This window comes from Castor canadensis, chromosome 6 (genome assembly GCF_047511655.1).
Source record: "Castor canadensis chromosome 6, mCasCan1.hap1v2, whole genome shotgun sequence".
Lineage (NCBI taxonomy): Eukaryota > Metazoa > Chordata > Mammalia > Rodentia > Castoridae > Castor > Castor canadensis.
Genome location: NC_133391.1, coordinates 106,112,043 through 106,134,855, shown reverse-complemented (window position 1 = coordinate 106,134,855; position 22,813 = coordinate 106,112,043). Strand labels below are relative to the sequence as shown.

The following is a 22,813-nucleotide window of genomic DNA, read 5'->3' as shown; positions in this document are numbered from 1 at the left end:
CAAACCAGGTATGATGGAGTGTATCTGTAATCCAAGCTACTCCAGAGGCATAGAAGATAGTAATCCAAGGCAGGCCATGAACAAAAACACAAGCTCCTATCCAAAAAACAACTAAAGTAAAAAAGTGTTGGGAGTGTGGCTCAAGTGGTAAAGCATTTACCTAGAATGCATGAGGTGTGAGTTCAAACCCTAGTACCTAAAAAACAAATGGCTTGTGAATTTCTGAAAAATGTTTTCTGGAATTTTGACAGTAATTATATTAAATCTGTAAATTAACTTGAGGTGAATATAATAGTCGATTTTTCTGAGCCATATACATGGTATTTTTTTCCATTTATTTGTGTCTTCTTTAATTCTCTCAGTAGAGTTGTAGCTTTTAAAGAAACTATAGGACATACATATTAAAGATAAAGATATTAAAGATATTTAGCTTCAACTATTTAATAATTAGATGCTATTATAAATAGTACTTTCAATTTAAATATCCTTTTTAAATTTTGTTTTGTAGTACTGCCAGTTGGGCCCATGGACTTGCACATACTAGGCAAGCATGAACCACTTGAGTCACACCCTCAGCCTCTTGTTTGCATTCTGCTTTTGAGATAAGGTCTTGCTAACTTTGCCCAGGCTGACCTTGAACTCAAGATCATCTTCCCTCTACCTCCAGAGAAGGTAGAAGAAGAAGATGGGGTTACAAGCAGTGCCATGCCTGGCTTTTAATTTAAAAATCTTAATGTTCACTGCTAGAAATAGTACTGATTTTGTATATTGATATTGCATTTTTCAACCTTGCTATCTTATTAGTTATAGTTGCATCTTTGAAGATTCTATAGGAATTTATACATGCATAATCATGTCTAGGAGTAAAGGCATGAATGGAAGTATATCTTCCATTCCAAAATGGATACAAAATCTTATCTGTTGCTAGCTGGCTAAGAGTTATCAGTTATGAATTTTGAGGAATGAAATTTCAGCATGTATTGAGGTAATCACATGGTTTTCCTTTTTTTTTTAGTACGTGAATATGATGAGTCACCTTAATTGACTTTCAAATGTTAAACAACCTGACTTTCTAGTTTAAAACTTTCTTGGTCATGATATATTATCTTTTTATGTTTTAATCAAATCAATTGCTACCTTTTGAGGGGCAGTACTGGGCTTGAACTAAAGGTTTCATGCTTGTGAGGCAGATGCTCTATCACTTGAGCCATACCTCTAGCCCTTTTTATTTTGAAGATAAGGTCTCCCTTTATCCCCAAGCTGGCCTGGATCACAATCCTCCATATTTTACACATTCCACCATTGCTAAGATAACAGACCTGGCCACTGTGCCTAGCTATTGGTTGAGATGGGGTCTTGAGAACTATTTGCCCAAGCTGCCCTCAGCTAAATCCTCCTGATTTTAGCCTCCCAAGTAGTTAGGATTACAGATGTGAGCCACTGGTGCTCAGCCACAACTTTGTTTTGTATGTTTGCATCTGTGCACCTGAGGAATATTAATCTATAATTTTTTTTAATATTAGTTGACAGTTTGGCTATCAAGTAATGATGGTCTGTTAGAATGAATTGGAAAGAATGACTTCTTCAATTTTTTGGAATAGTTTACATATGCTTGGTATTTTTTCTTCTGAAATATTTGGTAAAATGTAACTACGAAGACCATCTAGATCTAAAGTTTCTTTGTGAGAATATTTTTAATTACAAATTTAATTTCTTAATAGTCACAGAGATATTCTGGTTCCATGTTTTCTTTTTCCTTTTTATTTTGAGTTAAGTTTTAAAAGCTTGTTTTTTAAAAAATTTGTTTCATCAAATTTTTTGAATTTATTGGCATAAAATTGTTTGCCATGGTTCCTCATTATTTCTAGATTCTTTAGTAATGATGAGAGAACTTTCTCATTTCTAATACTAGTAATTCATGTCATTTCTCTTTTTTTTCCCAATCAGTGAATTTCATTTTTAATTTTATATGTTTTGTTTGTTCTTCAGTGTCTAAGGATTCTGGCTTCTTCTTAGATATGTCTTCCTGAAATAATATTTTGATCTTTTTTGTTGAGCAAATAATTTTCTTATATCTCTTAGGATTTTGTTAGTATTATGTTTCTCTCAGTCTCATTCTAATTTATTGTTTTGTTGTCTAACTTTCATGATGTCAGCTTTCTTCAACTGATGAATTACCAAGAGCAAGGAAATAAAAGCTAATTGATGGCTTTGTATGGAATCATTAAGAGAATTATAAACATCAAGAACCTTCTTATGTCATGATTTGGTGGTCATAGTTGGAGTTGTGTTTAACTGCCATCATTCAACAAGTCAATATAAAGGAAGTCGAGCCTATTTTTAACAAGACAGATCTTCACATAATTTCCTAGTCTATGGTGTGTGCTTCATCAAATCCTCTCCTACATCTTTGTCCTTGAGTTCAAGGTCTCTGCTTTATTTACTCCAGAGAATACATCTCTGGTGGAGAAAGAAAAGTAGTTGCTTAGTTGCTCAGTGTGCAGAAATAGACATGGTGGAAGGGGCAGAGCAGGAATTCAACAAACTCTTGTTGACATTGACCCAACACCCCTCCCTCCCTCCCTCCAGACTCTGCTGACATTTCTTCCACTTGACCAAGTTAATTACCCTTCCTTTATTTGTTCCCCATGTTTTACTTTTTTGACATCTGCTGTTGTACCATTTCCATTATTTAAAGACAAGTAATTAAAATAAAATAAAATGGTGTTATTTTTGTGGGATTTTAGAAAGAGAATAAACACACTTTTCAATTGTTCATGGTTATCTAGAAGTAATATGATGAAATCTTTGTCCAGTTATTGAGTTTGAAGGACCTTAAATTATTGTTCCTTAAAATTCAGCAGAGAAGCAGACTAAAATCCTCTCCTATAGGGAAGAAAATACAAGCTCTGTGGAAACTCAAGATATCTTTTAGAAATATTTCTATCTTTTCCAAGTTGAGAAAACTCATTAGCAAAAATATATGTGAATTTTAATATTCATCACCTCTTCATAAGCACCAAACCATCAGAGTGGGCCACAGTAGAAGACACAGAATAAATAAATTAGAGGTTTATCTGGAATACGACCTTTGATATAAAGCCTTCAGTTTAATTATGGCTATGATCAATTCTATTAGGTAATTCTAATATTATATACTATTGGCAATTACTTTTTTAAAATCTTTGATTTAACCTAGCCACTTTTCCAAGAGGTTTCAAGGTAGCACTCTTATACTGGCTTGACTTCATAATGAAGTTTCTCATTCATTATGAGAGACTTACTTTCTCTCAAGGTATTTCTTCACTGAGTAAATATTAAAACTGTGAGCTTCAAAATGATTCTCCTGGTGTGCAGTTGTCCAGTTTATACTAAAAATATGATTCCACATGGAATTCTATTTAGCTGTAAAAAATGAAATCCTATAATCTGTAACATGTGTGGAGTTGGAGATCATTATTTTAAGTGAAACAAGCCAGGCAAAGCAGGACAATGTTACATGGTCTCACTCATATATGGGATCTGAAAAAGTTAATCTCACAGAAGTTGAGAGTAAAGTGGTGGTTACCAGAGGCTGAGGATAATATATGTACACAGCAGAGAAAACTAAATAAAGTGGCTGTGTTTATGCAATGGAACACTACATAGTGAGGAAGAACGCTTCTTATATGCAGCAGGATAGCAGAATAACTCTTGAAACGTTTATGATAAGTGAAAATTGTTAATCTTAGGATTGACTACTCATGATTTTTATTGCTTTTTTTATGAATTTGAAACAAGGAAAAACTAACTTATCCTGAATAAAGACAAAGCAGTAGCTACTTTAAAGGTGGGAGTGATGGGCTTGGGAGCTGAGGAAGATTTCTGGGGTGACTGCTGACTTTGTTCTACAGCTTCATCTGGGTGAACATGGGCCTGTTCACTTTCTGAAAATTCCCTGACCTGTGTACATCTGATGTGTGCACTTTCCATGTCTGTTATTCTTCAATAATTGTACTTAAAGATAAAGAATTAGTTCTATTGAAGAAGTCATCAAATTTACCTACCTCATAGGTCGCCTTAGTAAGCTATTCATTCTGATTGGCCCATCAGCTTGCAGCGCTGCTCAAAAGCGGACATTCTGCAGATAGCATACTGAGATTACACCCTGTGGTACAGACAATTAAATGAGAAACCCTGTGTATTATTTGCCAAAGCCAAATAATACACTCAAACTTATGGAGAAAACTTTACAGAAGTTCGTGCCTAGCCCTCTGAAAAAATTTAAAGTTCTATTTTTTAAAAGTTGGCCTTACTTTCCTATCCACTTGTATTTTGCATACAAAGAGAGTTGATCCAACTTAAAGGTTAAAATCCAAATTGTTCTTTTAATCTTTTAAAACTGATTGCTGATGTTGACAGATTTTTACACACTTATCAATGTCTTTTGATTACTGCTATAGCAAATCTTTATTCTTCAGCAACCTCAATTTCAAAATGACTTACCAGGCAACTGTCAAAATGCCATTAATACAAATACCATTTGAGAAAAATAGTTTGCTATTTAGATAACCATATTCTTGCATCAATCTATTCTATCAGTAACCTATTTTATCTCCATATATGAATGCCTTCACTGAGTTACTATTTAATGTTAACCTTCAATTTTCACCAAAATGTGTTTCTAAACAATATGTATACAAAGACTTTTTTTATATACCTTCTACAAAGTTGGACATAAAGATAATATCCCTTCTAATACCCTGTAAGGATTTGTGTGGCAAATTTTGCTTGAAATTAAATATAAGGTATTTAAACATTTGCCGCCATAGGCAATAGTATAAAGTTTGTTGGTTTTACTGTTATTGTTTTGTTTTTAGTAAAGCACATATTTATAGTTCTTTTTTCACAGCTTAAAAGATGCTCAGAAAAACATTTCATACTCAAAATATCCCCTGCCATTATTTAGCCATAATTATTACCTCTTGCTTTCTAATTGGTATCATGTATTTCCTTTATTAATCTTTATTGTAATTATTCTATTGTTTCCTTGCAACTATAATTAAATTCCTTTTAAAAATAGGGTATGGACAGATTTTAAAGTCAATATTCATTGGGATTGATTTACATTGCATTAGTGTTTCTATAATATTTTGGTTTGTGACCCAATGTTATTTCCCCAAGTCCTTCACGCACAGGCTGGTGATTTCAAACTAGAAGAGTAAAAAAAGAGAAAGTGCATGAACTGATTTTCAATTTAAATTTTCTCTGAGAGAAAAGTTTAAATTACGTCATCATGGGCTGTGTAACTAAACACTGTTATGTCAGCATCTAAGAGCATATGGCCAGGCATGATGCTTTCCAGTATCCTTTGTAGCTTCCAGAAACTTAGCATGATTCCAAGAATGTAAAGATGAACAATCAATTTTTATTTCATTTACAAATTTATTGTGCTCCTACTTTGTGCCCAGCACTACTTATGGCTACAGGGTTGCACCAGTCAGTAATACGGAGACTCTAGCTCCCACAGAGCTAACAATGGGGGGAGATAGACTGGAAGGGAGGAGTATTTAAATTAGAGTGGCTTGGGTTGACCTCATTATGAAGGTGATATTGATATTTATAATATTTCTAATCACTCTTTATAGCAAGTTGTCAATTTCATAATCAACATTTCTGTGTTGAATATTGGTTCTTTTTTGGTCCTAATTGTTTACAGTTTCTCTGCCTCTTTTTAAGCCTAGAAGTTTTAGTTTGATGCTCAATGTGAATTTTCCACTTTTGATTGCTGAATTCTACTGAATTTCTTTAAAGAGTGTTGAATTTTGTTCTGTACACAGTTGAGTTATTTACAATCATTTTGATCCTTTTAAAGCTTCCTGTTAAGCTTTGAGAGTCATGGCTCAGAGCCATTTACCCTGGGGATATTTTAGCCCCTCTAAAGCAAGTTGTGTCTTCTCAAGACTCTATTCAGTGCCTCTTGTTTTTTGAGAAATTTTGCTTTCTAGCACTTGGAAGACTGTCTTCTGTTCTGTAAGACTTTGGGGTGTGTTGGTTCAACTGTTTTCTGATAGTCCTCTCCTCTGCCTCCAGGAATTTTCCCTTGCCCATGTAGAGAGTCCTTTTCAGCACAAGACTGAAAAAGACCTTTTCTTCAGAGCTCCAGAGCTGTTTCTCAGTTCAGATCTCTTCTGTCTATATTTAGCTACACACATTCCAACCACCTAACCCTCTCCTGTACTCTCAAATTCTACCTCTTTCACTGAGCAAGCCCTCCACTTTGGGCTGTGCTCCTTCTCCCTGCCATGTGCCCTGAAAGCTGCCATCACTCAGTGACTTGGGCACTTGAGAGCACAACCTTCCTCTCTCAGGAGTCACACACTTACACGGCCTAAGAATTGTTTAAAAAGAACTGTTTCACTTTTCTTCTGAATTCATAATTGTTTAGAACAAGAAGGCATCCTGTTGAGGCTAATTCTTCATGAGAAGGCAGAAGTTCTTTAGAATCTTTAAGGAAGTGACAAGTTTAAGTCATCACTCTTACAGAATTTAAAAAATATTTCTTAAGCTATTGAAGATTGAAGCCATCATTTTCCCCTACCATGCTGTGACCTCTTCTTTATTCTTCTGTGAGTTCTCAACAAGACCACAGCTCATAGCATATGGAATGCTAGAGTTGGAAGAGATCTTATTTTTATTTGCATTGAAAATTTTCTGAATATTCAATGCAAATACAAATGCCATTATGTGATTTTTTTATGTACATTGTATTTCTTGATTTATAGTCAAACACTATCAAAATAAGCTTAAATGAAAAGCATTGTCTCCCAAGCAGTAGAAAGAAAAAAGAGGAACATTTTTCTAATCCTATAAAAATACCATATAGAAGAAATGATATTTTATATAGCAGACTTTTGTTTCACTGTACTCAGAGACACTCAGCTCCTGCCCCAAGAAGCACAGGCTTTTCCCTCACTTATAACAAGGTCATCAGACATCAGCAATTGACTGTGTATGTCTTCACTTAATAATTATGTCCATATTTCAGAAGCCTATAATAAATATTTTTCAGAGATATGCAAATCTTACACATCATAGTATATTATTGTTTTTTAATAGGTTTCACTGAAAAACTCTTGTTAATTTTTTTTAGGTTTTAGTGCTTTTGTTTAATGAACTCCTCAGGTAACTAGCAGAGTTCCCTGCAAAGGCTTTTGACCTTTAGAATAATGTAAAGAATACAACACTATATGAGGTGAAATAACACTTTTATCACAGTGCTACTCTTTTAGAACTGAGAGAAATAAATTTTTCAGGGGCTTCTTCCAGGCAAGTTCTTTCAATGACATTACTATATACAGACTGTATGCCTTATTTTAAATGTACATTGTCTCATGAAAAATTTGTATCAGTGTATTATTTTAACAAATGAAGAATAAAATACATTGGTATAAACTGCCTTTAAAAATAATAATTTAGTTCCTATTGTATATTAAATATTTCCTTTCTATAAGGAGTCTGAAAAATATGGTCACTCATAAGTTGTTTTATATTAATTTCTAAGTAAGTAAAAGAACAAGACTTGATGATTCACATGCAAGTAATGTGTGTGTGGATGCCTGCACATATATATTCATATATATATACATACACATTACATGTGTATGCATTAATAGGAAACAGAAAACATATTGTATTTGACCTTACAAAGCATACACAAACAGGGAAATTTAAGACAATTTAAAATATTATTTTATTACTTTCTAGGACTGCTATAATAAAGTACCAAACATTTGGTGGTTTAAAATAAAAGAACTTTATTATCTCTTTTCTAGAGCTTTAAAAGTTCAAAATCTAGGTGTCACCACCACCATGCTCCTTCTGAAATCTTTAAGAGAATCCTTCTTCACCTCTATTCTGGTGGCTTGCCAGCAATCTTTGCCATTCTTTGGCTTAGAGATGTAGCTCTCCAATTCTCTATCTTCCCATGGAATCTCTCTTCCCACATCATATGCTCTTCCCTCTGTGCATGTCTGTCTTTGCATCCACATTGCCCTTTTAATAAGGACACCAGTCATGTTGGACTAAGGCTTCACTTGTTAACTTCATCTCAATTTGATAAAATATATATGCAAATAAAGTCACATTCTAAGATACTAGTAAGATTTCAACATATCTTTTTGATGAATGAAGTTCATCCAATAAAACCCTAAAGTCATATAAATATACACAGACACACACAAAGCCTTTATTAAATTTTTACAGTGAGAATAAAACAATGAATACGATTAAAAGTGGGAGTGATAAAAGGAGTGATACACATATTTAGTACTTACCCTGGATACATGGAGCATCTCCCTTAGTTCTACAAAGGAGTCACTGTGTATTCTCCATGTCACCTCATGAAGAAACTCAGGCATGGAAAAGTTAAACAACTTTCTCAAAGACTCACGGCTATTGTGATAAAACTGGGGTTAAAAAATTAAGGTCTGTTTGGATCCAGGTCTCAAACCCTTAACCAGTGGCATTCTTAAACTTCTTTCATGCCAGTAATTCTTTTGGAAGTCTGAAAAGCCCTTGGACAACTTTTCAGAAAAATAATTGAAGCATAAAACACACAAGGTAAAATATGTATACTGAAGCACAATTACCAATATATTGTAATTTAAAAAGATAACATATAAGCTATAACCACACAAAACTCACTTTAGTTAAAAAATGTACAACTATGGGCAATTATACATGGCTCATCCTGATAGTAATTAATGTGCCTCTTAATTAATAAGTAAGAATGTCATATGATATACTTACTAAACATAATAATTTCAAAGTGATGATAAGTTTAACAATATTTCAATATTTTTCATAACAATAATGTGCTATGAAAATCTTGGTAATTTTATTGTTGACAAATTTTCAGAAACTGCTAATACTTCTGTAGTTTTCTTCCTAGTGTATTAATTGAAGACAATGATAAATTTCAGTTAGAGATTTAGTAAAATCAAAGTTGTATCATTTTTCCATCAAAATTTACAGACCCTTTGGAGACCAATGGTGAATCCAGGAACCCCAAGCTAAGAATTCCTGAACTAAATTCTGATGCCAGCCTTACAATCTTTAATTAGTTAATTAATTAATAAAATTCTTGAAAAATAAGTTCATTCATCTTAAATTTAGGCTTAATATTTTAATGACAATATAAAACTTTTCAATCTCTTTGAATAGACTGTCTCAACCATTTGGCTTGATCATTCTTCATATGGCCTATAGAAGCTACATGAGATAGGGTCATGTGCACCTGAATATTTACTTGTGACTTTTATTCATAAGGTATAATGTAAGTAAAAGATGACAGAAATTAACTTTGCAATCCCCAGAATCATTTGTATGCTGTGGTTTGGTTTGTAACTCTTTCTAAATTCTTCACTCAGCAATTCACATACACACACACAGAGTAATTCCATGTCTGACTTTATTTTTTTTTCCATTTTTCTTTTATTATTCATATGTGCATACAAGGCTTGGTTCATTTCTCCCCCCTGCCCCCACCCCCTCCCTTACCACCCACTCTGCCCTCTCCCTCTCCCCCCCCTCAATACCCAGCAGAAACTATTTTGCCCTTATTTCTAATTTTGTTGTAGAGAGAGTATAAGCAATAATAGGAAGGAACAAGGGTTTTTGCTGGTTGAGATAAGGATAGTTATACAGGGAGTTGACTCACATTGATTTCCTGTGCGTGGGTGTTACCTTCTAGGTTAATTCTTTTTGATCTAACCTTTTCTCTAGTACCTGTTCCCCTTTTCCTATTGGCCTCAGTTGCTTTAAGTATCTGCTTTAGTTTCTCTGCGTTAAGGGCAACAAATGCTAGCTAGTTTTTTAGGTGTCTTACCTATCCTCACCCCTCCCTTGTGTGCTCTCGCTTTTATCATGTGCTCATAGTCCATTCCCCTTGTTGTGTTTGCCCTTGATCTAATGTCCACATATGAGGGAGAACATACGATTTTTGGTTTTTTGAGCCAGGCTAATCTCACTCAGAATGATGTTCTCCAATTCCATCCATTTACCAGCGAATGATAACATTTTGTTCTTCTTCATGGCTGCATAAAATTCCATTGTGTATAGATACCACATTTTCTTAATCCATTCGTCCATGTCTGACTTTAATACTCTGTAATTTGCTAAGGCAGCACAAAGATGGTAACAGAGTACTTGAAGAGGAGTCATTAATAAAGAGAAAGCACATGACAACAGGGCATCAAATACATGATTCTCAGAGGAAGGCAATTATTTTTCTTAGGAACCCCTCAACTCATTTCTCTACAACATCCCTAATATTCCTTTGACTTATGTAGAGATCCTGGCTCTACCCTTACCAAAACTGCCCTGCAAAGTCGCTATCAAGCTTGACCAGAGAAAAAGAGCATCTCTTTAAGACACAATTTTACTTACTCTTATTAAATGCATTAGGATAAAGAACAAATTTAACCTAATAACATTGATACTTTTTCAAGAACAACCAACTGTAAAAGAATGTGATAAAGCAAGCAGTTTGTAAATTTTCATTTTACAACTCTCTTGTTAAACTAATTTAAGAGTCCTGCCTTCAGGAGCAGCTTAGGGAGGATACATTTTAAGTGATTATTCCTAAATAGGTTATTATTTTAAATGGACTCCTTAAGAGTCACATGTGTGGCATCTGGTTAATCCATTACATTTGCAATTACAAACCAGTGCTTTTTATGGCAGGCAAATTATTTTATATGCTCCACAGCTACACTTAAGACAGAAGACTCAGCCCATGACATTCCTCTTGAAAACCATTAAGGGAAGTACTACCCTGTGCCCACGGATGATTAAGCTTCTTAAATTACTTCTGATGTGTGACTGAAACAGCCTGCTTCTCCAAAAGAATAAACTTTGTATTCTATATGGGCTTTCAGGATAGAGATTCCTTTTGCTCCTGGTTTTAGCCTATGTGTCTATTTTAATGACTGCTGCAGAGCAATGGAGCAGTCAACCTATGAACTCTATTACACAAGCAACTTGCTCAGCATTGACAGGGTGTGTGTTCACATTACACTTCAATGCTCAGATTTAATCTGCTTAGTTGATAATTGGCAAAACTCAAGTTCAGTTGTGATTTAAAGCATGTTATGTAAGACTTCAGTTGATTCCAATCCATGTTCTATTACTTATTATCTTAGTGACCTTAAATAAGTTATATAATTTCCTAAGTTTAATTTCCTCATGGGAAAAAAATGGGGATAATAAATATTTCCCTCAAGGGATTAATGTGATAAATGCATAGGATGAGATGCTTTATGGAAAGTGCTTAGCTTCATTCTCAGCCCAGAGTTAACATTCGATAAATAACTGTAATTATTACTATTGAAATGTGTATAAGCCCACTCACCCTCCACTTCACAGAGGGTTGGAGTCTGTTCCTGGTGCCTGTCAGTGTCTCATGCAACAGAGCTAAAGAAGAATAATTTTCACAAGGTGCCAAGAACAGAAAAAGCTAAAGTTTTGATTCCATATTAAAGTCCTTAGAGAATATAAGATCGGGAAATCAAAATGAGTTGGCAAGTCCAAAAACTGGAGACAAATTTATAAGTTTAAAAGTTCAAGCTATAAGACTAATGGAATTCAAATGCAGCTAGGATGAGTTTATCCAAGAACAGTGGTGACTGGTAGGAAGGGTTCTGTCCCCTATAATTTGTTTTCATTGGCCATCAGAAATGGGCATGTGAGTCTTTCTGGATGGCTCAAACAAATCAGGTTATAAAAAGTAATAGTGCTCCTAATTATGTATTTATTCAGTTTCAAGTACCTATGAATTACCAGGAATTAATGTCATTCTAGAGACAAATACATATGAAGATACACTTTGCCTTCAAGGATCTTATAAAAGAGCAGACACCTGACCTTTTAAAGAAATAGCAAGTTGGGCACAGTGATACATACCTGTCATCCCAAGCTATGGGAGGCTGAGATCAGGAGGGTCACAGCTGGCCAGCCCAGCCCTCTCCCAAACAAAATGTTCCTGAGACATCATCTCAACAGAAAAAATCTAGGCATGGTGGCACATGCCTGCCTGCCATACCAGCTATGGGGGGAAGACCAAAATAGGAGGATCATGGTCCAGACCAGCCTGGGCAAAAAGCACAACCCTAACTCCAAAATAACCAGAGCAACAAGGGCTGGGGACAAGGTTCAAGCAGTAGAATGCCTACCCAAAAGAAAGAAAGACAGAAAGGAACAGAGGGAGGGAAGGTGGTGAGGAGAGAGGGAAAGAGGGAGAGAAAGAAAGAGGAAAGAGAAAGGAAGGAAGGAAGGAAGGAAGGAAGGAAGGAAGGAAGGAAAGAAAGAAAGAAAGAAAGAAAGAAAGAAAGAAAGAAAGAAAGAAAGAAAGAAAAGAAAGAAAGAAAGAAAGAAAGAAAAAGAAAGAAAGAAATAGAGAAAGAATGAAAGAAAGAAAAAGTAATGTAAGAAGAACAATTTTCTTGTTTAGGAGACAATGAATGGTGATAAGTAAGTCACATATAAGTAGCACATTCAGTGATGCAAGTTTAGGGAGACAGAAAATGGATTCTGTTTGAATTTGTTGAGTGTGGTCTGCCTGGTGATCACCCAGGACTTATAAACACATAATTAAACATGTAACTGGAGCTTAGGCAAGAGGCTCGAGTTTGTTCCCCACCAGTCTAGGTATGAGAGTTACAGCAATTGGATGGTGTATTTATCTATTTAGACTGTCATAACAAAATACCATAGATGAGTGGCTTAAATAACAGAAACTTATTTTTTCATACTTCTGAAGGCTGGGAAGTTGAAGATAAAGGGACCAGCAAATTTGCTTTCTGGTGAGAGTTCCATTTCTGCAGACACTCTTCTTCTTGTTACATGCACATGTGGTCTTTCCTCTATTCATGCATGCTGAGAGAGAATTCAAGTTCTCTGGTGTCTCTTTCTAATAAGGACATTAATTCTGTTGGAACAGGGCCTCACCACTGTGACCTCATTTAACTTTAATTAATTCCTTAAAATCCCCATCTTCAAATACAGCCACACTTGAAGTTTGGATTTCAACATATGAATTTTATGGGATATAAACTTTCAGTCCATAACAGATGGAATGAGATGGTGAAATACTGTATTGAGAAAGAGAACTGAAGCTGCCCAAGGACAGAAAAGCTGTAGAAATCTTGCAATAGAAAGTGAGTGATAGAAGAGAACCCAGAAGTGGTCAGAAAGAAATAAGGAAATTCAAAAAGAGAATGGTGTAAAAGAATTGAGAAGAGGCCTGGAGATATAGCTCAGATGGTTGCCTCGTGCAATGGTTTGAATCTGAAATAGCCCCACATGGGCTCATGTTTTAAGCTCTTGGTCCCCAGTTGGTGGCACTGTTTTGGGAGGTTACAGAAAATTTGGGAGGTGGAGCCTAACTGGAGTAAGTAGGTCACTGGGATTGGGTCCTTGAGGGGTATCTTTTTCCTGGTCCCTACTTGTCTCATTGCTTGCTTTCTATCCACCAAGGAGTGAAGAACAGCCTCCGTTAAGCATTTCCATCACCATGATGTGTTCATGCACACACAGCCAAGGAACCATGAACTGAAATTGACCAAAAATCAATCTTTCATCTCCTGTAAGTTGTTTCTGTCGGGTGTTTTGGCCATGGTGACAAAAAAACTAACTAATATACCTAGCATACATGAGGCCCTGGATTTGATTCTCAGCACTACAAAAAGAAAGAAAGAAAGAATAATTTCAAGTAGTGAATAATCAACAATATCAATTTGACAGAAAGTCTAAATAATAAAGAAGAGATACTTGATTGTCCTACATCTATTTGACATTGAATCAGAAACATTCATGAAAACAAAAAATGTCTAAAAGACATTTAAAAAATTTTTGCTTGACTCCCACTTTTCCAGTTTTTATAAGATCTTTTATAAAAACAACAAGATAGCATTAAATACTATGTAATCTAGCCATCTGGAAAAAGAATCATCCTTATGACAACGCATAAGCTTGTATTCTATTTTTATTAAAATATTAATTGTACAAATATTAACTGTACAAAGCAGTTTCATTGTGATATTTTCACACATGCATATATCAATACTTTAATCATATTTACCCTCTCTGTCATCCACATTTATCTCCACCACTTTCTCCTCCTGGACCCATTCCTCTTTTCTATTACTCCCGCACCCTTCTACTTTCATATTTTTAATTTTTTTAATGAAAATAAGTCTGTTATGTTATATGCCTGGATGGGAGAGGAGAACTCAAATATCTTCTTACTTTCTCATTTCTTAGGCTTATAATGGATTTTAAGTACAGATACATTTATATCTCATTCTATTCTTAAGACATTCTACAATGAAGATATTCCTTTTTTCTCTGTATTACAAATCAGAGATCTAAACCTCAAGTAGATGAAGTAATTTTCCCAAATTATGCAGTGTTTCAAGAGAAAAGAAAGGCAAAAGTTAGTTCATTCATTTTACACAATTTTTTTACAAAATGCTTATTCAAAAATGAGGTTCAAAAAACATACGATGGAGAAAAGGCAGCTTTTCAACAAATGTTGCTGGGAAAAGCAGTTATCAACCTGCAGAAAACTGAAACTAGATCCATGCCTGTCACCCTGTACTACTATCATCTCAAAGTGGATTAAAGACCTTAATATCAGACATGAGACCTTGTAGTTAGTATATGAGAGAGCAGGGAATACCCTGGAAACAATAAGTATAGGCAAGGACTTCCTCAGCAGAGCACCAGCAGCCCAGCAACTCAGAGAAAGGATGGACAAATGGGACTACATGAAAATAAAAAGCTCTGCACAACAAGAAATGGTCTTTAAACTGAAGAGACCTCCTACAGAGTGGGAGAAAATATTTGCTAACTATACATCAGACAAAGGACTGATAACCAGAATGCACAGGGAGCTCAAAAAACTGAACTCCCCCAAAATCAATGAACCAATAAAGAAGTGGGCAACTGAACTAAACAGAACTTTTTCAAAAGAAGAAGTCCAAATGGCCAAAAAAACAAATGGAAAAATGCTCACTATCCCTGGTCATAAAGGAAATGCAAATCAACACCACACTAAGATTCTACCTCACTCCTGTTAGAATAACTAACATCAGGAACACCAACAACAACAAATGTTGGTGAAGATGTAGGGAAAAAGGAACCCTCATACAGTGATGGTAGGAATGTAAGCTAGTACAACCACTTCTAAAAACAACTAAACATAGATCTTCCATATGATCCAGAAATACCACTCCTAGGGATATCTAAATGAATGCGACTCAGGTTATAACAAAGGTACCTGCACACCCATGTTCATTACAGAACTATTTACAATAGCCAAGCTATGGAAATAGCCAAGATGCCCCACTACCAATGAATGGATTAAGAAAATGTGATATTTATACACAATGGAATTTTACTCAGCCACAAAGAATAATGAAATTTTGTCATTTGAAAGTAAATGGATGGAACCGGAGAACATCATCTTAAGCGAAGTTAGCTAGGCTCAGAAAGCCAAAAATTGCATGTTCTCCCTCATATGTGGATTATAGACTCAAAACAAATGAAGTAATATTATTGGACATGGGTAGAAAGTTTACGGGAGGAATAGAGAAAGGGAAAGAAACCTAAAACTTGAATGTGTTTGATGTGCTCGCTGTAGAAGAGAGAATAAACTGGCAGAGGCCACTATAGGAAGAGGACCAGGAAGTAGTGAAGAGGTCTGGAAGAGATGAAGCAATGTGGGTTGCAATATTTAGGTGCACGGAAGCAATGCTAGGAATCTCTCTGTATAGCTATCTTTATCTCAACTAGCAAAACCGCTATGTCTTTCTTATTATCTCGTATGTTTTCTCTTCAACAAAATCAGAGAACAAGAGAGCAGTACAGGTTCTGCCCTGAAGTGGAGTGGGAGGAATGGGAAGCAGCCCAAACAATGCTTACACATGTGAGTAAATGTAAAAATGATAAAATAAAAGAAAGAAGAAAAAAATGGTTATTGTTGTCAAGTACCAGGTACTAAAAACAGAGATGATTAAAATAAAGCTGTGTCTCATACTACCCACCACTTCCCCATGTTCTTCCTGTACCTGGGCCTCCAATTCACTTGGATGCAAATTTCCTCTTTCCTTAATTAAAAAAAAAAACTGTTGAGAAAGCTATGATAGCTACAATGACATCAATAGTAACAGTTTCTTTGAAGAGCCTTGTGTGGGGAAAGGTCAGAGGTAAAGGTTATAATTCTCAATGACAGACCCTGTTGGCAATCCCTATTCCTGTGATTAGGAATGGACAATTCTAATTCAATTCTTCATGTTACTCATGAGTTTCCCTGACTCATGATCTAGTTCCTCCACCTGATTGACCTGCTTTTAAAATCAGTCAGTAATCATGACTTAGGAGTCATGGATGTATTCACCATCTGTTCAGGGGCAGAGTGACTTCTGGGAATTATATACTGCCCAGTAGTTCTCAAAGTGGGGTTCCTGAAGGAGCAGCATCAGCTACTGAATTAAAAACTGAGCATGGAACCCAGCACTTGTGTTCTAATAAGCTCTCTGGAGATACTGATAAATGCTAAAAATTAAGAATCATTACTATGTAGCTATAGAATTCTCTTCCACTATTTGTGCAGAAATGGTGCTATGAAGATTTCCAGGAAAAATAGAATTCATCCATCAAAGTAATGGTTAATTCAAGCACATTTTTACTCACATTATTACCAATCCATCTTTATTTATCATCACCTTCATCCACAGCAGCTTTTAAAATTCACTAATGTCAAAGCAACAGTCTCAGAACTATTTAGTACTATGTGAATAAATACATACTCTATATTAATGACATTGAAAGTTGAATGATGTAACATTTTGTTCCTCTTAATTCACTCTCATTTTATTATGTTTCCAAAAGGATATATATGCTTATTCTCTCTTCATTGCAGTATTAAAAAAAGTGCCAAAATGTTTATATTTATTCTATACACAATAAAATAGTGAATGTTTTCCTGACATAATGGCACCTTTGTTTATATTTTAATGTTAATTTTGCATCATTTACATTTTAATGAGAAATATGTTATTTAATGCTTCTTACTATATTCATTTTTTTCTAACATCAGAAAGCAATTGGTAGTATATATAGGAAGTCTTGATATATGACTGTTTTTTTGGTTGTTTTTAAATAGTTCTTTGCCAAACATTTTCTTTTTCCAAAATAATAAGTAAATCACAGAAAGCACTATTTAGTGCAGTCTTTAAATATATATTTAAAAGGATGAGGGAAGAAAAGCTGGTAAGATTTTTAACTTACATTTTCAGCAAATATTACAAATGATGTCTCCATAGTCCAATCTTGTTTGTCTTCACAAACTGCAACTTGCCAAAGAAATATTGTTGTCTCCTACTCATCACTCATGTATTCACAAGTTGAGTTCTAATTTTGGAGTTTCCTTGTGTTTGAAAAGACAAATGTGATGTTTCTTTGATGAGGCTGACAAAGGCATTTATAACCTTTATTTCTTCATGTAGTCACTTGGCTTGGTAAAGTTGTTTATTCTCTTCTGGTGACAGCTCACTTCACAGACTGCAATTTATACTAAGTTGCATTTCTAGGGCTACACCAAGGTGTTTTTAAATTCTCTGATGGAAAAATCACAGTTAGACAAAAGATTCGAACACTAAGAAAGTTTTGGAGCAAGCAAGTTTTTGTCATGTCTGTCAAATAGAACGTTCAGGAATCCATGCTAGGAAAAAGAACTTAGTACATGGGAACCCACCCTTGGATGAGTCAGATGGCAGGACACACCCTGCTTTCTCAACCATCTTTTTAAAGAACTGAAATCCGAATTACTTTCAGCCAAGTGAACAGAATTCAATTTTACAGGGGGGAAGATTGGGATACTGCAGCTGCATGAACATTTAAAACTGTGATCAATGGGAGCAAAAGGAATAGAAACAGTCATGGACATATGAACATTTTAGGAAAATGATTTCTCTGCAGAGAATCTTATCTGACTCTCTCATTTTACAAATGAGAAATCTGAGAGAAAGAGGAAGGTGTCTCCATAAGGCCACTTGCCTTTCACAGAGATTGAGCTAGCATGTCCTGGGCATCCGCATTCACAACTGTTTCCATTACCCCATTGAGATGACAGAGAGGGAAAGGATTCATGAAAAGAAGGGAGAAAAGAATTATCAAAGTACATTACACGAGTGTATGAAATGTCATGATGATACCTCTTACTATGCACAATTTAACGTGCCAATTAAAAATTTTTATGCAAGAATGACCCTTAAATAAGAGACAAACAAGGAAATCTCTTAGCTCTTTAAATCCAAACTAATTCTAGAAAACTTTAACTCCACCAAAAGTATTACTCATGTAGCAAGCTATTAAGATTTCACCTTGTTTCATTTTTATTCTTTTCTCCTCAACACTCAAAGTAAGAAAAGCCAAGACAGGAAATGTAAAGGAAAATCAAAATCACATTTAACTTAAAAGATTTGTCACTCCATAGCAGGGATGAACACAAATCTTTAAGATAAATCTAATATAAGTGAGCATGCAGTTTTCCATGAATGCAGACAATGGTCAAGGCTTTCTTGATACGGAATTTTCTCATCTATTTTAAGCCCATTTTATCCAGAAATTGAATGCTATGATTTTTTATAACACCTTTTAGAAGGGCTTCTCATTTGACTGGAATAGTTTTACAAACTTGATCCATGAAAATTTCCCCTGAAAGAACTATATCCAGATTTTTTAACTTTTATGTGGCACATATGTCCTTCCTTCTGGGTCTTCCTCATTCTTTTGCAAATATGCAAATCATAAAACTAGAAGTAACTTCAAATGGTTCATGTCTAGACTGTAGGTGGAAGTGGCTTGCAGAGATAGAACAGAAAGATAAAGACAGGAAGGATAAGGCAAGATTAAAATAAATGTCTGCCACCATACAAAGCACATACCCAGAGTGCCATGGTCATGTGGCAATATGAAGTCAGGTTATTTGTTAAGATGAAGCAAGACTTCATCTTAGTCGAGAAAAAGGACAATCAGTCAAGGTTTAGCTGCTTCTATTCTTCTATGACTGCTTTATCCAGTTGTTGTCCATAAATGACTGTAAGATCCTTGAGATCAAGGACTTTGGGTTACTCATATTACTTATAGGACATACTTTATATTATTAGATAATGTGGAAATTCAATAAATGTTGAATGAATGAATGATGAATATGATAGAAGCCAAGTATTGCCTGATAAACCATAAAAATACACTAAGTAAACATCTACTTATTATCAAAGGTTGTTTAAAGTATAGATTATACAATGTATAAATTTTGGCAATGAAGAGCTTCTATTTCTTTTGCTTCACAGCCTATCAAATTTCAGAAATGCAGAACTAAAAATAGCTATCACCCATTTCTAATGGTTTTCTTCCTTGACAGAATAAGAAAAGGATTTTCCATAGCTACATAAATCTCAGTGCAGAAGTGTTAAAATTATTCCATGGACCTCTAAGCTTCTTGAAGGCACAGTTGTATTTTGTAATAGGATTTTGATAGTAAACATTTGTTAATGCTGTGACTTTTGAAGCTTCAGAGATTTGTGATTAATTTGAAGAATATTACTTTATTTTAATAGAAGTTCTCTGATGCCAGAAAGCATGGACAAAGCCTACACTGAAGCTTAAGGCTGAAGGAATGGACACCAGAAATGTCCAGACAAGTTGTTTTAGTGAATCTTAGCATAGCCAAGTTGCACTGAAATGGTCTATTATTCCCACACAAGGATAATGCCAAAAATGGAATAATCAGGGTGATAAGGTGGAAAGAGATGGTTCCAGTTTCTTTTTCACTCAAAATTAAAACACTAGAGTGATGTCAGTGGATTATTTTAAACAAGCATAACTTTATTGGAGACAAAAATGAGAAGAAAGGAGAAATAGCCTCAATACTGATCTAATTGGCATTTAATTACCAAAATATTCACATTTTAAGAAATATTAGGTATGGTAGACAGGGCCTATAATCACAGCTATTTAGGAGGCAGAGATCAGGAGAATCACAGCTTGAGGCTAACCTGGGCAAAAAGTTAGTAAGACCCTGTCTCAACAAACAAGTCAAGCATAGTAGTACACGCTGTAAGCCCAATTAAGTGGGAAGAATAGGTAGAAGGATGACAGTACAAGGCCAGTTGAGACAAAAGCACAAGACACTATCTGAAAAATAACTAAAATGCAAAAAGAGCTAGTGTGGCTCAAGTGGTAGAGCACTGGCCTAGCCAGCACAAAGCCCTGAATTCAAACCCCAGTAACACAAAACAAAAATAAAACAAAAAAACCCTTGTGTTTAAAATAAATTTCAAAGTGTTTTGAAATGAAGTGTCTTATTTACTTATATTTTTTATTTGCATGTGATTGTTACATAGGAGGCATACATGTGACATTTGACATATGTGCTTACAATATATCTTAATTAGAGTCATTCCCTCCACAGTTCTCTCACTCCCCCCCCTCCTTAGAACAATTTCAATAAGTTTTATTGCTCGGCTTCACAAACTTGTGTGTCATCTTTACACAGGGGCCATGCTAGTCTTCTCTGTATCATTCCAATTGTAGTATATGTGCTGCTGATAGGCTTTTTTTAAATGCAATTTTAGTAATTTTTGTATTGGCAAGGGCATTATTGTTTTCATTTAAAAATACTTTTTCCTAAAACTTTTTAATTCACCTAACATTGGAGAGTAATTATATAAACTTTCATATAGACTTAGATGACACCAAGGATTTAATAATAATTTTATTAGATATAAAAATACATTTGCAGTTACATATGAAAATTTACATATTTTATAATTTTTTTACATAGCTTATATTACCTTAAGTATATAGAAGCAAAATGTTATGATGTGGGGGTTTGTTTTAAGTACTTCAAATAATTGGAGGGAGAGTAGGTAAAGCAAGTAGACAAAAGCACAAAAACTCTTGAGTTGATGGCTTTACGAGAATTTGTCTTACTCTCTTGACATTTGTATATTCATTCAGTTTTTTCATAATGAAGAGCTGGAGTTTTTAAGTTGTAAAAGCCAGAAGATTTGGGGCTATCGTGACTTTCATTTCTTAAGTGCATCATATAGTCTGATATGTGTGATAAAGTAGGTGCTTCACTGTGCACATGGATTGAATAATTTCTAGAAGGTAGATTCAAAGTACAATCAACACTTTATAATACTCCTTCAATAAATTCAACTGTTGTTTCAAAATATTTTCCAATGTTTGCTCAACTTCCTCATCTTTTTTCCTCATTTTATTTGAAATCATGCATTTTTTAAATCAAAACTGTACCTTCTAACTCAATGAAATATTGGAATTTACAGTTGATCTTGGGATACTCCGGATGAGTTTGAGAGACATGAAATGTATGATCATTAGGAAAAATTGTAATCACAAGGCAGCATTAAGGTTTCACAGCAGGACTTCACTCTGAAGTGTGGTGAATTCCTAACATATGAAATGTGTTGAAATTCAAACAAAAACACAAAAGCATTTCAAAAACTAATTATGACCATTTCAAATGATCACCATCTTGGTCCTCTTAAACTAACATATTTGCTTTTTAACCCATGATTATAAATATTTTCTGGAAAACTCACTTTAGATATTTTCTGTAGGAAACAAGATAAAGTGCCCACACAAATAAGAAAATTAATATTCTTGTCAGCTAAATTTGGTATGTGGTAATCAGTATTGAAGAGCCATTGCCCAATTTCCAGAGTAGTTTTACTCCTAGGATCTGATTCTCATGCACTTTAACAACTCCTCCATCCTGTAGTTGGCAGAGATGGAAAATTTCCTCTCTGGAGGTGACCTCTGTGCTGCCTAGTGGATTAGATGATTGCATGGTTACAGTCCATTGGCTTTGATCCTAGGATGCAAATGTTCTCCTCTGCTCTGCACAATTCCTCTTTGTCTTGGAGTCTGGTCCTTTGTTAGCAGCAAACACCCTCACTGTGGGCTTGTCACAATGATTTAGTAAAGGCATATTTTACTGAAATAAGAAGCCCAATGGTGTAGCTGGAACTGATCAAAAGCCATCAGCATGCTGACAGACTGCTGTTTATGCAAGATTGGCCTTGGTCTTTTGGAGGAAGAAACCTCCACATATACACTATGAAAGCAAATATTTTATCACAAAATTGTGATTGCCACAGAAAAGAAAAATGTTTCTCTAAATAAAAAGTATATAGTTTTGAATTGATTAATAAATGAATGGCCTTTCTCTTTATAAATCCCCCCATAGAAAATTCCATTTGTTCTTTTCCTTGGCCATTCTCTTCACATTTATTTTTTATTCTCTGTGATGGTCATTTAGCTATGTAACCAGGAGAAAATAGAAAACATGAGAAGTATTGCCTCTGCCTCTACAGAATTTAATTATAGTGGTGGATTCTGACAAGTAATCAGGCATCAAGTGAAAAGAGTTAAAAGTTATAGCTTATTTTCACAGTTCACTATTCTCCTAACTGTTTTATCACCGGACTCTATTTACAGCTGACAAAAATGGAAGACAATGTGGCATTTTTCAGGTGATCAAATACAACATTTGTCTTCCACTTCTATAGGATACATGCTTATTAGTAGGATAAATAGCATTCAGGAGATTCAGACTCATGATCAGACACTGAAGAGATGGCCTAGTCACACTCAGGAAATGTGGAAACATGAAAAGGTTACAAAGGGTCAGGAAGGCCAGTCAGGTGGGGCCTTCTCTGGCACTAGAAGTAGAGATTGT

General features: G+C 34.8%; 1 non-coding gene across 1 annotated transcript; it reads right to left on the bottom strand.

Annotated features, from left to right (window-relative positions):
* Positions 1-20,552: 20,552 nt before the first annotated feature.
* LOC141424432 (U6 spliceosomal RNA) lies at positions 20,553-20,660 on the bottom strand. The gene has a single exon (XR_012449366.1). It is a non-coding gene; the product is annotated as a U6 spliceosomal RNA (small nuclear RNA).
* Between the last annotated feature and the right edge of the window lie 2,153 nt (positions 20,661-22,813).